A 16,912-nucleotide genomic window follows, 5' to 3' on the forward strand; every position below is an offset into this window, starting at 1 on the left:
TACAAAGTTTCAGTTATATAAGATGAACAAGTACAAGAGATGCACTGTAAACTCAGTTCCTAAAGTTAACAATATTATATTGCATGCTTAAAAATTTAAGAGTGGGCCTTATATTGTGTCCTTATCACAAAATAATAATAATAATAATTAAGAGAGTAGGAGTAAATTTAGGCAGTAATGGACACTTCCATGGCATCAAGAGTTGTGATGGTTTTGTGGGTGTGTACTAATATCCAAACTCCTTAATTTTTATATATTTAAAATGGCCAATTAGCACGAACATTTAAATTTTAATACTAATTAAGGAGACTGGTTGAAAGAAGGTGAAGAAACTAGTCAAAGAACATATGTGAAGGACCCACTGACATGAATAACAGGGTGAGGGTTGACTGTGGGAGTGGGGGACAGGCTGGCTGGAGGGGGACAAAGGGGGCAATTAGGACAACTGTAATAATATAAGCAATAAAATCTTTAAATTAAAAAATAAAGTTATGATGAGCAAAATAAATAAAGAGATGAGAATTAAGAAAAATTTTCTTCTAACATTAATAAAGAAATATCCAATGATTATTTATATTGGAATAAACCAAGGAATATATGCTTGCCAGTTGAAATGCAAATGCAACACTTTTCTTTAAAGGAATTAGTCAATATGTCTCAAAATTTAATGATGAAAAAAATGTATTGTCCTTGTACTCATGCTAGGAATTTTTTCCAACCAATAATTAGACAAGTGCCCAAAGAGTTTGTGTGTATATGTGAAGATGGCCACAGCAATGTCTTTCTAATATTACAATATTTTAAATAAACTAAAGTATAAACCATGGGGGCTTATTTAATTCAGAATATATTCTATTAATGTAATAATCTGTAGCTGTTCAAAACACTGTTTCATATATTGCTTTAGAGAAATATTATGGTCTCCATGCTATGATATTAAAAAGCATATGACAAAACCCCTAAATTCTTAATATTTCCTTCTGAATTACTATTAGACTTTTGCTTATATCTTACATTAAAGTTCTCCAGAAATTTTTTTTGCAATAAAAAGGAAAAAATATGTGCATATTTCAACCTCCTTCCTCAGCCTAAATTCTAGGTTTTCAAATGACTTTTATGTTATATCTTGGATTGGATTAATCTTTGCCTTTCATGACATGCTTTTACATATAGGTTTATTTTTGTCTTTTTAAGACAATTATCTCCACATCTGTTATTAAGACAAATGACTCAGTTTACATGTCTTTTGTTAAATTGTAAATTACAAACATAATAATAGATATAGCCCTGGAACACCTTACATAAATTAATAAATATGCTTATATCATATAATAAGATTTTAACTGTTTTGATTTCTTTTTATGGTTATACTTTTCAAAATATTTATTGAGGAAGTTTCGTTAAGCAAAATGCATTTTTATTTAACAGACTGAACTTGAATCAACTTGAAAGATGCAGATAAAATTAAAGCATTTTTCAAAAAAAATTAAAGCATTTTTCAATGCTTTCCCTTAAGCAGCTGTTTTCTGTATTCTTCATTCTCCATTAATAACCCTCTGTTTCATCAGATGAAAAGCATTTTCCTTTTGTAGCTTAAAAACATTTTCAAATGCACACTAACATTATGCCACAAAAACATTTTATAATGAATAGTCATATTTTACAAGGTTTAGCATTTTCTTCTGTTGTGTATTTACAATAGCCACCATAATTTATAAAGATTTGTCAAAGACATCTGGGAAAAACTGCTTTGTTAATGTATATCCACACTGTAAGCAATTTCCTGTCTATCATGTCAGCATTGTTGGAAACATGTTGGAGGTTGGCTAGCAGGTCATCACTCATGCATTTGGACTGTGGGGAAAAGAGTGGCAGGACTGTGTGAGGTCCATGATATAAGAGAGGCTGCAGTACGCCTCCGTATGAAGTTAGCTTCAAATAGTTTTCAAAAGTTAAAAAAACCCCACAAAACTGCCAAACTGTGTTCCAGAATTGCTGTATCCTTTTAAATTCCTGCCAGCTACCTATGAGTCATCGGTTTCTTTGCTTCCTTTCTAACATGTTGGTGTTTTCAGTATTTTTAATTTTAGCCATTCTCATAGGTTGCAACTTGACAATTTCTTATAAATGAAACACGATCACCCTATACACAACAATTGCACACATAGGCATGTAATCCAGAGAAATGGAAATACATGTTCATGTAAAAACTTGTACACAAATGTGCATAGCAGCCTTATTTGTAACAGCCAAAAACCAGATACAGTTCACATGCCCTTTACCAGGCAAATGATTAAATAAACTGGTACATCCATCCAACCCATGGAACACTATTCAGCAATAAAAAGAACGAACTCAATACACATAGCCACTTAGATGAATCTTAAGAGAAATAGACATTTCAAAAAGTTTATACACTGCATTTTTCCATTAGTATAACATTCTTGAAATGATAAAATTATAAAAATGGAAACCCTATTAGTGGTTTCCAGTGTTTAAGGAAGGAATGCACACAGAATGGAAGTTCCTGTGGTTACAAAAAGAGCAAGATGAACAGTCCTTGTGGGATGTAAATATTTTATGTTGCAGCTGTTGTTTTTAATATAGAAATCTACCCATGATGAATTTTATATAACTAAACAACAAATAAACTTAATGAGTAAAACTTAGAAAATCTGAAAAGAGCCAATAGACTGTATTAATGTGAATATCCTAGGTGTCATATGATACTATATAGTTTTGCAAGGTATTATTATTAAAGGAAAGCAGATGAAATGTACATAAGATCTCTGTTTTACAACTGCATGGAAGCTACAATAATCTAAAATTAGCTTAATTTAAAAAAAAGTTGTAGAAAGAACCCACTTAATCGTACATAAATACCATATAAAGAAGTAGGGCATCAATAACCAGATATCTGGTGTGTGGTAGACCCTTTGTTTTGCTCTGCTGATTCATGATTGTGTACATTATCTTGATTAGAAAGGGAAGTTTTACATTCTCAGGGAAGCTGAAAATAAACTATGATCCATAGATTCTATTCAGCTTACTTCTTTCCTCACTTAGCTAGATTTGTGTTTACTATTCAGTTTTATATTAATTACTTTATTAGGCAGGAAGCAACTAGGGAAAACAAAACTCCAAGGATTTTAAAATTTAATTAAAAAATTATAGTTCCCTTTAATTAAAGGAAATTAGTAACACAAATGTTAAAATATGTGGGAAGACAAAAAAGAAGGATGTTGGAGAAGAATAAATAAACAGAATAAAATTTAAAAAGCTGATTGATAACTAGAGATATGTAACTTCAGAAGCCACTCTCATTTCCAGAACTGAGGAAAATAAGTAAAGAAAAGAAATGGTGCTGCCAGAATCCTGGACATTGGAACAATGTCATCAATATTCCTTTTCCAAGTTTTACTTCAGTTCTCCATCCCTCTGCAGAGATTAGAATGTGCAGTATTTAAACTTGAAGACTTTACAAAGGTTAATATCTTAAAAGCAAAGGTGTTGTTTTCAAGATCTACTTATAACTCTCTTTCTGGTTCCCAGACACATATTTAGACTTAAGTCTCAGCAAAAATCATGAAAGGGAAGTTACAATTCAGCTAATGGTGGAAAGGATTTACACATCAAGGAAACTGCAAAGCCAAGTCAACATATACTAGCATAAATGACATTGAGGGTGCTTAATCATGGGGAAGATCATAGAGTTGGATAATGATGAAGTTATTGGTATAAAAATCCTATCCCAGGACTTAGGAATAAATGACCCACAATGGATCCAAGAAGACTATTTTAGTGTGCTACTAGAATGACTCGATAGATTGGAAACATGCTAACCCATACTAAATGATGTAGAAAAGTTAGAATCTCCATGGTAGATGGTGAAGGAAGGAATAAAAAGGCTCATAAGACTGGCAATGTTAGAAGGCTTGAAAACCCACAATTCAAATATGTATGTTCCAACAGCACTAAGTAACAAAGAGTGCTGATGAGATGGCACTGTCATTACTGAGAAGCTCACTGGTGGCTGTCCTTCATACACGAATGCTAAACATAAGTAAAGCAGTGAAAGAACAGAGCTTCCTCATAGCAATGGGGATTCTAGAACCCAAAATAACAGTTTTAGTGCTTAATCATCAGAAGTAAAGTGACCATGATTATTTAAATGAGTAGCATGCAGCCAGAGAATTTTGACTCATAGAAAACTATGAGGTTTCTTCCTAGAAATACAATACATGGACAGCCAATGAAGGTATTACTTAATTTATATAATTTTTAAAGAAGCTCAACATGGACAATGGATAATCAGAACCTGTGGCCACTTATTTGAGCAACCATATATTGTAGGAAAGGGCCTACCTAAACCTTTGGAGGACTGCTTCACTGTAACTGCTTTTGACAAATGCCTCTCAGGTAGTAGTAGCTCTAATACTGGGTAAATTCTGTATTAGCAGAAATAAAGACAAACTTTTTGACCCAGTCTTCCAGGGATCCACCAGACAGGTCAACAAAATCAATTGCAATTCTTTGCAAATTATGTCATTCTAACCCCTTTAAATACTAGGAATGTGGGCTATTATTTTTAAGGCTAAAGTGGAGCGAGGCTGACCTGGTAAGCAGGAGATGAGTGCTGAGTAAGTCATAATACAAGAAAACTTGCTGTTCTTACAGAGAGCTACTTTTCTAGAATAAGTACTTCCCTGATTGTTACAAGATTGCTGTTAGTTTTGAGTTTTTATTTATTATATACCCTACAGTAAACATGATACATAATGATCATATAAAATATATTTTGTAGTATTTTATTTAAAAAACATAACTTATCCAGTCATATTTGTAAGCAAAAAGCTTTTAAAAGTAAACAGCAAACTTTACATGGACAAAGAAAGAAAAGTACTTTTAAAATATGGTGTTTCAGATGTTTTAGTGGTGGTGATAAATACTATGTGGCATCAGATTTTCAACAGATGTATGTATTTTATAGCATGTATGTCAATAGACTGTAGAACAGACAGTTTAATAAGAAGTTTGGGGTATCATGGTTATTTAAAATGTTAGCTAATTAACTCTTTGGCTTAACAGCAGACTGTGATTCATTTATAAATGTTAATATATCCACTTAAAAATTACAAATTCCAGACCATGTTTCAAAAGAGAGTGTTAGGATAATATAAGCTTGTAAAAAATAAAGTAAAATATTTAACCCCTTTATTTAGCTCTTCCAGTCCTTGGGAATCTAAATTATGTTTGGGAAAGAATCTCTAAAAGAAAGGTTATTTTAATCAGCAGCCAGAATACAATACTTAAAATCCTGAAACAGTGAAGAAGAGAGCCTGGTTGGAAATCAAATTTTATTCTCCCTTCTTCATAAATTTTATCTTTGTGAATCAAGTAATTTCAGTGCAAACTCAAAGGAATATTTTATTAAGAGGATAAGTGATTTAGCTGGACTTTGGCCTGTGTGATCTCATATATATCCTGACACTCTACTACTGTGAATGATATTCTCCAAACTCCCTGCTGGTGGCCTATCTTTCATCTACTGAAAAATTTTCTCCAAGTTTCCACAATTTATATTTCAGGTAATCATACTGTCAATTTATAACAACAAATTTTTGAGAACTTGACTTTTGTTGAATTTATAGACTACTTTTTGAAAAAAACTGATGTTTTTACAATATTAAGTCATCTTATTCACACATTCAGTTTAATGTTTTCCATCATCTTTTACGTAATTTAGTAGAGCTGTAAAATATTCTCTACCACTTTTGTACACATTTTTGCTTGATAGTTTGTAGGTGTTTTTTCCTACATTCCTGCCCTTTTTTCTTTTCCTTTCCCTCCCTTCCCCTCTCCTTTCCTCCTTCCTTCCTTCTTTTGTTCCTTCCTCCATCCCTCCTTCCTTTATTAATAGGATTTTTTACTTTCAATTTTCTAAATTATAGATATGAATTGTTTTATGCTTAATTGTATGTGGCAGCTTGTTTATTTTTCATGCTACTTTTAATACTTTGTAAGTTATTTACCTACATTTTCTAGGAAGATGATAATGTAACAGTGATTAAAATAAACATTACATATTAATCCAGTGGTAATTATAGAATAGGTTGTACTAATAAACTCATAGAAAATTTATGTATTAAAAGTTTCCTTTTAAGTATTTTATAGACATCAGCAATTGCAGCTCCTGCTTAACCAAGGAACGACCCTGACCACAAGAACTAGGCAAGCATCAATGACTGATATTAGAACCAGAAGAAATGCTGCCTGCTTGTCTTGTTCCCAGATAGCAGCATTGAAACTGCAGGTGGAGCAATTAAACTATATGATGATGCATGTAGGAGATGACATTGAAACCACCCCAGATCAGTGCTAGAAACTGTATGTTGCCAGAAATTACTTAGTTCCCCTCTTCCCACAGTTCCCCTATATCAACTAACCAGGGCACCCAAGATGCTAAGGTGGTTTTGAAGGCATCATCCTGATATCTTCTCAGGTTTGTTGACTCCTAAATACGTTTCTTTTCTTTTTTACCAGCACCTGTCTCACGAGTTTGTCTTTCATTGCAACAGGTGGCCAAACTTTGTTTTCTGTTACAATAGTATCATCTAAAAACAAGAGTTTTATCTCTGTCTTTCTCATGTCTACAGCCATCATTTCTTCGTTATGTTGTTTGTATTCAACATTCAATACCTAAATGAATGAAATAGTAATACTATACTGGGCATTCTGATCTCGTTTTATGATTTTATAGAACAGACATTTAAATTTCAAAGTAGAGTATGCTTGCCGAGGCTTTCATTTATATGAAATGAAATGAAATTTTTCCATTTCATCGAGGTTTTCAAATTTCTTGGCATATAATTGTTCATAGTAGTTTCTGACAATCCTTTGTATTTCTGTGGTATCAAGTATTATTTCTCCTCTTTCATTTCTGATATTATTTATTTGGGTCCTATCCCTTTTATTTCTGATGAGTCTGCTTAAACGTTTGCTGATTTTCTTTATCTTTTCAAAGAACCAGCTTCTGGAGTGGTTGATCCTTTGAATTGTTCTTTTCCTCTCTATGTCATTCAGTTCTGCTCTAATCTTGACTATTTCCTTCCTTCTACTTGCTCTGGAATTTATTTGTTGTTGTTTTTCCAGTTCTTGAAGTTGTGTTAGGTCTTTTATTTGAAATGTTTCTATCTTTTTAAGGTAAGCCTGTATTGCTATGAACTTCCCTCTCAGGCCTGCCTTTGCTGTGTCCCATAGGTTTTGGACTGTTGTCTGCTCGTTATCATTTGTTTCCAGAAATTTTTTTGATTTCTTCTCTTATCTGATTATTGACCCATTCATTGTTTGATAGTCTACTGTTCAGTCTCCATGAGTTTACAAGTTTTTGAAGTTTCTCTGTGAGGTTGATTTCCTGCTTCAAACCCTTGTGGTCCAAGAAAAAGCTTGGTATCATTTCAAGTTTCCTGAATTTGCTGAGGCTTGCTTTGTGTCCTATCATTTGGTCTATCTTTGAAAAACTGCCATGAGCATTTGAAGAGAATGTGTATTTTTCTTCTTTGGGATGTAAGGTTCTATATATGTCAGGTAAGTCTATTTGATTCATTGCTTCATTCAGTTCCACAATATCCTTGTTGATGTTTTGTTTGGAAGATCTGTCCATTTTTGACAATGAGGTGTTAAAATCCCCTATTATCAGTGTGTTGCTATCTATATCTTTTTTAAAGTCATCCAAGATTTTCCTTATATATTTGGGTGCTTCCATATTGGGAGCATATAAGTTTACAATGTTTATGTCTTCTTGATGGATTCTTCCTTTAAGTATTATAAAGTGCCCCTCTGGGTCTCTTTTTATGGCCTTTGTTTTGAAATCTGTTTTGTCTGATATAAGTATTGCAACCCCTGCTTTCTTCTCTTGCTCATTAGCTTGGCATATTTTTTTCCATCCCTTTACTTTCAATATATGTAGGTCTTTTGTTCTCAGGTGGGTCTCTTGTAGCAGCATATGTGTGGGTCATGTTTCCTTATCCATTCAGCTATCCTGTGTCTTTTGATTGGGGCATTTAGTCCATTTACATTGAGAGATATTACTGATAGAAACCTATTCATTTTTTCTCTTTGTACCTGTGTTCCTCTCTGTCTCATTCTTTTCCTTCATCTGCTTAAACCAGTCCCTTTAGCATATCTAGGAGAGCTGGTTTGGTAGAGATGTATTCTTTTAGCTTTCTTTTGTCTGGGAAACTCCTTATTTCCCCTTCTATTTTAATTGAGAGCCTTGCTGGGTAGAGCAGCCTTGGTTGTGGGCCCTTGCTTTTCATGACTTGGAATATTTGTTGCCATTCCCTTCTGGCTTGTAGTGTTTCTGTTGAGAAGTCAGCTCGTAGCCTTATCGGGGCTCCTTTGTATGTTACTCCCTTGCTGCCTTTAGGATTCTCTCTTTGTCTTTAACATTTACCATTTTAATGATGATGTATCTTGGAGTGGGCCTCCTTGAGTCCCTCTTGAGTGGGGCCCTCTGTGCCCCCTGGATCCATGAGACCTTTTCTCTCCTCAAATTGGGGAAATTTTCCATCATTACTTTTTTAAAGAGGTTTTCTATCCCTTGCTCCTCTTCTTCTCCTTCTGGTATCCCTATTATATGGGTATTATTGCGTTTCATATTGTTCTGCATTTCCCTAAATGCCTCTTCATTTCTTTTGAGTTTTTTTTCCATTTCCTGCTCTTTCTGGGAGCTTTTTTCTACCTTATCCACCATCTCACTGATTTGATCCTTGGTGTCATCTAGCCTGCTTTGGATTTCTTCTACTGCATTCTTCAATTCAGACATGGTATTCTTCATATCTTCTTGTGTCTTCTTGATAGTTTCTATGTCCTTTTCCAGGCTGATATAGTTTCCTGTAAGATCTTGATAGTTTCTCTGCAGTTCCTCATAGTTATCTTTGAGCTGGCTGAGCTCATTGAGCTTCCTTAAAGCCATTGTTTTGAATTCAATATCTGATGGTTCACTTGCCTCTATTTCATTTAGCTCTCTCTGTGGGAATACCCTTTTCCACTCATTTGGGGGGAACTTCTTTTTTTTCCCCATTTTTGTGAGAGTCTATTATTATTTATTTATTTATTTATTTATTTATTTATTTATTTTTGCTCCTGCTTCAATTCATCCATCTAGACTTCCTGACTTTGTGGATTAAACTTCTATGATAGTACACGGGTCTTTTTATTTATTTATTTATTTATTACTTTTCTTTCTGGATCTGCCTCTGATGATGTCAGCTGTGACCCCATCTGACCTTGGGTCATTTGTTTTAGCTTTCCAGGAATCTACTGTCTGTGTCTGACTCCTGCTTTGGGCAGCTCCGTGACCCCTTCGGCCAGGGATTGAGTATTTCTGTGGATCGCTCTGCACTCTCTCACCAGATCCTTGAGTAGGCTCCCCAGCCTGGCAGGTTCCCCCCACTCCTGGGCACCCCCATGGTCCAGCCAGGGCACATGTGCTGGCTCTAGACTGCAGCAGTTTACTTGCCCGACCTCTAGTGCTCGCCTGCCACCCGGGTCTGGTAGGCGCCAGGCACTGGTCAGTTTAGGGTTTTCAATTGTGTGTTTTCCTCGCTTTTGGCTCTTTGGGGGCATGGCCTGCCCACACAAAATGGAGACTAGGGAAATGGGAAGAAGTCAGCTCCGGGACTCTCTGGTTAATCCTCTCTCCAGTCTCTCCCTCAGGGTCTCTGGGCAGCTCTGTGCCCCTTTGGCTAGGGATCCACTATTTCTGCGGACCATAATTGTGCATCTTCTGACTCTCCAACCTTCTTCTGCCTCTTTGGGGGCATGACCTGCCTGCTCAAATGGGGACTGTGGAATGAGGAGGGACTCTGTTCCAGGGATCTTGATATTCCTCCAGTTCTTTCCCCAACCCCTCCATCTCCAGTGACTAGAGTCTCTATGCAGCTGTGTGTCCCCTTTGGCCAGAGATCCTCTATTTCTTCCAGCCAGTCTGCACTCAGTTCCTAACCCACACACACAAGCTGTGTGCGGAGCGGGCAAAAGGCAGGTTAATTGATTCTCTTATGCCTGGGCGAGGTGGTAGCTGCAGAGTGGGAGGTGAGTTATGACTGGGGTTCCACTGGCCACCATTTCTGTTCTCTTCACAAAGTTTTTCTCACCATCTTTCCTCAGGCACCAGCCCACTCTCCTGACGCCTCTACCCAGAGATCAAGGAGGGCAGATGCCAATGCAAATTTTTGCGTTGGCCCTCTAAATGTCTCTTTGCATCTCCAGCCACCTGTCTCTGGCAGAGAGCACCCCTAAGCTTTTCAAGGTTGTTTTGTCTGTGCTTTTTCCTAGTTTCAGCTGCTGTAGTCTAAGGGTCCCTGTTTATGGTTCATACCCTGTTCTTCTCAGGGGGATCCAACTGGCAGTTTCAATGTCCCTCTGGTGCTGGTGCCCGTGGGCACCCAGCATACCCTCTTGAACCTCCACCGCACTCCTCACTCATTGGAATGTGTGAGAGTTGAATCCACTGTCTGTCCGCAGCTCCAAGGCTCCTCTCCCTCTGTCGTTCCATTGTTTTTCAGGTGATTTCTCCACTATTTAGTCACAATTCCAGTTTGGTCTTGGGAGGAGGTTAGCGTGACTTCCATTCACTCCTTCGCCATCTTTTTCCATTCCCTACATTTTTAGCATTCATGACATAATCACAGAGACAAGTATAGTATAAGATGAAGACAAATAAAGTTGGTGGGAAAAGAACAAAAAGTTTTGCAACCACCTGAGTATAACCTGATGACAATCTTTGTGACTTTTCAAGAGTCGGTCAAAAGAATGTTTGTGAAAATTCTGATTTAGAGAATACTGAGTGGCTCCAGAAGTGTAATAGATACTGTTCTAATGACATTTAGCTTCTTCAATTAGAAAAAGGAGAAGGATGAGAAAGTATAAATAATAAAAAATCAATTTTATAATAATGCAAAGGCTGGAATCTCCCATACCATGAGTCCAATCATCATTGGCTAGATTTGCCTTTCAAAACTGATATATACACAAAAACTTTCCAATTTTTATCACAACAAATTGGCTTTAACTTAGCATTTATTAAGAACTCACTCTGTTCTCAGTGGTTTATACCTATATTCAATGATCCAAAGAGACAATGAAGAATCATTCTTTAGTCACTCTATATGCTCATTTCTTGGACTCAATCAATTATAAATTCTTACCAAATATGTGCTATATGTACCTTAAAAATATTTTGTCTTTAACCCATTATCATTGCAACTACATTAATTTAAGTCCTCCTCATTTCTAGTCTAGTGTGGAATTAGAGCAACTGGTTCTGTTGCTCCCAGTCTTTTTGCACCTCACCAGATTAATTTATTTTTGCTTATCCTAAACTTAAGGATAGCAGGGAACCATTCTAGATTCCATTTCTATATATTTTTACTAAACTCTATTGGATTCTATTTAGTGAACAGTAGTTAAGATGATGAGTTTTTTATTTATTACAATATTAGTGAAAATATTTGTCTAAAGCAGTGTTTCTCAAACTTAACATGCATCCAAATCCCTAAGAGGGCTTAATAAACCACAGACTGTTGGTTTCTATGGCCAGAGTATGTGATTCGTTAGGTCTGATACATGGAGATCTCTGGGGGAAAAGGGAAGCGACACAGGGAGACGAAGGTGTGGAACTGAAGCTGCTGCATATCGTGTCATAGATTTTCCCTACCCCTCAGCTATAGGGTAAACAAACTGGCATGGTAGCATCAGACAGTTTTCCCAGAAACCACACCAGCATGGTTCATGACACTCTTATCCAGATAGAGATGCTGTCAGCATCTAGTAAGAGTGACTAACAGAGGCAAGCTCTCCTACCATTCTTTTCATTCCCGATTAAAGAGGAAAAAAAGAGATCAGAGAGGCATGAGTACCTAAAGGCTCACATTGTGGCGAGGGGAGGTGCAAACCTGGCAGTCTAGCCTATGGAATTGGCTTGGTAGCTGGATGCTTTGGGAGTTAATGGAATTGTGGGCCTTGAGACTTAAACAGAGGAAGGGAAAGGGCTGGAGCCTTCTGTTTCCCCTTGCTCACGTGATTGGGGTTGGGGAATCAGCTCAGGCTAAGGCCAATCCCACACATGGAATCATGCTCTGGAGATGCATGCCCCTGTGACAGCCCAGGGGACACTACTGTGGTTTCACACTGAAGTGGAGGTCGCAGACTCTGTCCCTACTCTTGTTCTGAGTTCAATGCACAGATGCCTGGGCCAGATTGCTTGCCCGGCTCCAGGGGCACAAGAAGCCACTGGCAGGCCCCATGGAGTGAGCCCCTGTTCCACCAGCTGCAGTGGTCAGCAGCAGCCCAAGGATCCCAGAGTGAGAAGCAGTTTTAGTATGGCTATGGCAGGGCCAGCCCCATGTGCATGCACTCCATGGTGCCTGAAGCTGAAGAGCTGTCTATCTAGCAGCCTTGGGCTCCAGAAGGACATAAAAGGATGGATTGGGGTTTCTGAACACAATTTATGGTTCTGAGCGTGGTTGGGTTTGTTTGTGTAAAATTGGCCTGGAGCCGGGGAGTCCTGCTCCCCTAAATAGTGCAACATTTTAGTAAAAACCTTTTTCCTTTCCCACCAACCTTTTTTTTTTATATCTGTGTTCAACACCAGGCAGCCAAATACCACTTTTGTTTGGTAACAGGTCTGCACAGAATAACACCTTCTCTTGTATTCTAAAATACCACAAATAAAGTTATATGTTGTACTTAAACACTTTTAAAGTAGATTCTTGGGGAATCAAGATGGTGGAGGAGTTATTGGAAGTCTCACTGACCAGTCCTAGGACCAACCTGGAATTACGACTAAATTGTGGAGAAATTACCTGGAACAAACAACTGAACAATAACGAGAGAGGAGCCTTTTAACCTCAGACAGACAGAAGAATCAGATTTAGCACAACCTAACTGGTAAGGAGTGAGGTAGAGACTCAGGTAGGCCGACAGGGCACCCATGGTGGCTGCACCAGAAGGATACTGAAATGGCCAATTGGAACCCCCTGAGAAGATCTGGGTATAAACCATAAGAAGGACTCTCCAGCCAACAGCACCAGAGCCCAAAAAGTACACGGATAACAGCAAGCTGCGAAAAGCGGCAGTGTTGCTCTCTGAGAGAGTTGGGGGGCTGGAGATGCAAAGAGCCATTTAAAGGACCAACGCATAAACTTTTGTTTGCTGCCACTTACCCTGGTCTCTGGCAAAGATGGTGGTAGAGTGGGCTGCTGACGCCTGAGGAGAGACTGGGGAAGGAAGCATTGAGGAGAGAACTGAGAGAGTAGCTGGCTGGATCCCAGTGCTGACTCAGTAAATGACAGTAACAGCCAAATGACAGTAACAACCACCTTGCTCAGGCAGAACACTCCCCTGAGCGACAACAGCATGAGAGGACCAAATAGCTCAGCCCCCAGGTGGCTCTGCCTAGGCCCAGTAGTGCTAAAACTTGACAGATGAGTGCAGAGTGGCAGCCACAGATAATACAGCCCTGGCTGAACGGGGTGCAGAATGGTCTAGAGACATTTGAGGAGAGAGACTGGAGACAGAGGCTTTGGGGAGAGAACTGAGAGAGTATCTGGTGGGATCCTGGTGCTGATTCTTCCCCCATATGGCAGCAGCCATCTGGCTCAGACAGACCACTCCCCTGAGTGGCAGCAGCATGGGAGGACCTGAAAATCCTGCCTACAGGAGGGACTCTGCCCCACCCTATGGTGTCACTAAGCCAGCCTGCTGAGTGCACAGTGACTAGATTAACAGCTGAAGGAGATAGCCACAGACAATAGATTCCTGAAACTCTCAAACAGACTGCCTAAGTCAGACAGGGGGAACATCTGACATCATCAGAGGTAAATCCAGAAAGAAAAAAAAAACAAAACAGCAGTTTCCTACTATAGAAGTTCACACAATAAAGTCAGGAAATCAAGACAGATCAATTTAAAAAACAGAAGCAACAAAGAAGAAGCTCACAAATAATGAGAAGACAAAGAAACACCTCCCACTCAAAGGGAAAGGAGGAATCCCCAGAAAGAGAACTAAATGAAATAGAGGCAACTAAACTATCAGATATTTAGTTCAGAACAATGGTTCTAAGAAACTCAATGAGCTCAGTGAGTTCAGAGAGAATTATGGAAAACTACAGGGAAACTTGAAGAACTTACTGCAAACCATATCAACATGGAAAAGGACATAGAAACTACCAATAAGAGACAAGAGGAAATGAAGAATACAGTTTCTGAATTGAAGGACACAGAAGAAGGAATCAAAAACGGGCTAGGTGAAGCACAGGACCGAATCAGCGAGCTGGAGGATAAGGTAGAAAAAAGCTCCCAGAAAGAGCAAGAAAGTGAAAAAAGACTCAAAAAGAATGAAAAGTTGTTTAGGGAAATGCAGGACAACCTGAAATGTAATAATATCCTTAAAATAGGGATACCAGGAAAAGAGGAGGAAAGGATAGAAAACTTGTTGGAAAAAGTAATGATGGAAAATTTCCCTAACTGGAGGAGAGAAAAAGTCACACAAGTCCAGGAAGCACAGAGGGTTCCATGCAAGAGGAATCCAATGAGGCCCAATCTAAGACACATCACCATTAAAATGGCAAATAGCAAAGACAAACAGAGAATCCCAAAGGAAGAAAAGGAGAAAGAGGTAATAACATATAAAGGAGCCCTCCTATGGCTAGAAGCTGACTTCTCAACAGAAACACTGCAAGCCAGAAGGGAATGGCAGGAAATATTCCAAGTCATGAAAAGCAAAGGCCTGCAACCAAGACTGCTCTACCCAGCAAGGCTCTCAATTAAAATGGAAGGCGAAATAAGGCATTTCCCAGACAAAAGAAGGCTAAAAGAATTCACCTTTACCAAACCAGCATTGCAAAATATGCTAAAGGGACTGCTTTAAGATGAAGAAAAACAGTCTATGAATACCCAGTTCCTTTCACAGTCACCAACACTTGATATTACCAATATTTTAATAGTTATTCATCTGATTATGAAAATGTGTTATTTTAATTGTTCCTTTATTATTTGTTGAAACTAAACCTGTTTTTGTAATTTTCTTGCCTATTTTTATTATTTTTTGAAAATAGTTTTAAATGACTTTTTGGTATTCTTTATCCATTTTTTGATATAAGGTTTGTAAAGATTTTTCCCTAAAAAATAATTATTAACCTGTTTTTAGGTGAGTTGGAAATACTTATCTATTCTACTGCCTGTCCTTTAACTTTTTAAATGAATATTATAGTATAGTCTTAAATGTTTAATATAGTCATATTGTCAATATTTTACTTTATAGCTTCTGGGTTTGAATATGTTACTTCAGAGTAAGGAAAATATTATTTTATATTTTCTCCTAAAACCCCTTAGATTTTACGCATTGATTTTTAACTCACCTGAATATTTGTTGTATAATGTGCAAAATAGGACTTTTTTTTGTTTTAGTTTAAGTAATAGGGACCTATGCACCTTATATGTTGAATAAGACTTATTATCCTCAGTGATTTGAAGTATCAATTTAATCATATATTACATTGTTAGAAAGATATATAAGTTGTTTCTAGAATGCTCATTTTATTTCATTGATCTCCTTGATTATTTTTGTGCTGGTTTCATGTTTTATTGCTGAGACTCTATAATAGATTTAAATTTTTAAATATTTTATCATGGATTTTGACATTTAAAAAAATAAATAAAGTCAATGTGCATTAAAAAATAAAATAAGAAAGAAAGAAGGTACTCCTACCTTTTGCGACAAAATAGATGAAACTGGAGAATGTTATACTAAGTGAAATAAGCCAGTCGGTCAAAGACAAATACCATATGACTTCTCCTATAAGTGGAATCTATCCAATAAAATAAATTAACTCTCATAAATAAACCACAGGCAAGGAAACATGGAGCAGACTGAAAGTGACCAGAGGGGATGGGGAAGGAGGACAATGGTGGAAAGAAGGAGAAGGAACTAAACAAAGAACATGTATAAATGATCCATGGACACAGACAACAGAGTGGGTATTGATTGTGGGAGTTGGGGGTGAGTCGGGATGGGCAGAGGAGGGCAAAGGGGGAAAAATTGAGACAACTGCAATAGAATAAACATGATTTAAAAATAAAATTAATTTAAAAAATCTTTTAAGGTGAAAAAAAATCTTGGCTTAGGTTAGTCACAAATTAGCTGTAGTACTGAATTCTATATTTGAATCTTTTCTCTCTCTCTCTCTTTCTCTCTCTCTTTCTCTCTCTCTGTTCCCAACTTGAACACATCCAACAAAACTCTTATTTTCTGGCATTTTGAAATAAGCCTTTTAAGTTCCCAATGTTGATACAGATTTTTCGTTTTATAACTATTGGTCATTTTAGATCATGGTTGACCTGGAGGAGAGTATAGTAAAATACTGATTTTTTTTAACAGCAATTTATAACATGCCCATCTTGGAATAATCATTCACTTTGCCTATATTAAGTGATTGTTTTCAGTTAAAAATACTATCATTTAAAAGTTAGTTATATTAGTTTACGAAAACAACTGTATTTAACACTGCCATCTTTGGTAAGACAATCAGTCTGAATCAACATACAGTATGTATAAATTCCAAAGTTAATTTTCACCTGCTGTTTTCATTTAGCTTTCAAAGAAATCTCTCTTATTGATGAGTATATAATATCTTTAAATGTTAGAGTATTCCTTTTAATATTTAAAATATAAATATTGTGGTTTTAAAGTAATGTGGTAGAAAAATGAGCACTGGGCAGTGGTGCAAAGTTCAATTGCAAAATGTGTAAAAATGATGAAGTAAAATAACATCTGGTTATATGAATTCCAGTACTAAGTGCCCTGATACTTATCATCAGCTGGTATTGTTTATTTAGCTTCACTGATA

The sequence above is a fragment of the Pteronotus mesoamericanus genome, unplaced genomic scaffold, assembly GCF_021234165.1.
Source record: "Pteronotus mesoamericanus isolate MK-2021 breed Mesoamerican mustached bat unplaced genomic scaffold, CSHL_Meso_final contig_59, whole genome shotgun sequence".
In the NCBI taxonomy this organism is placed as follows: Eukaryota; Metazoa; Chordata; class Mammalia; order Chiroptera; family Mormoopidae; genus Pteronotus; species Pteronotus mesoamericanus.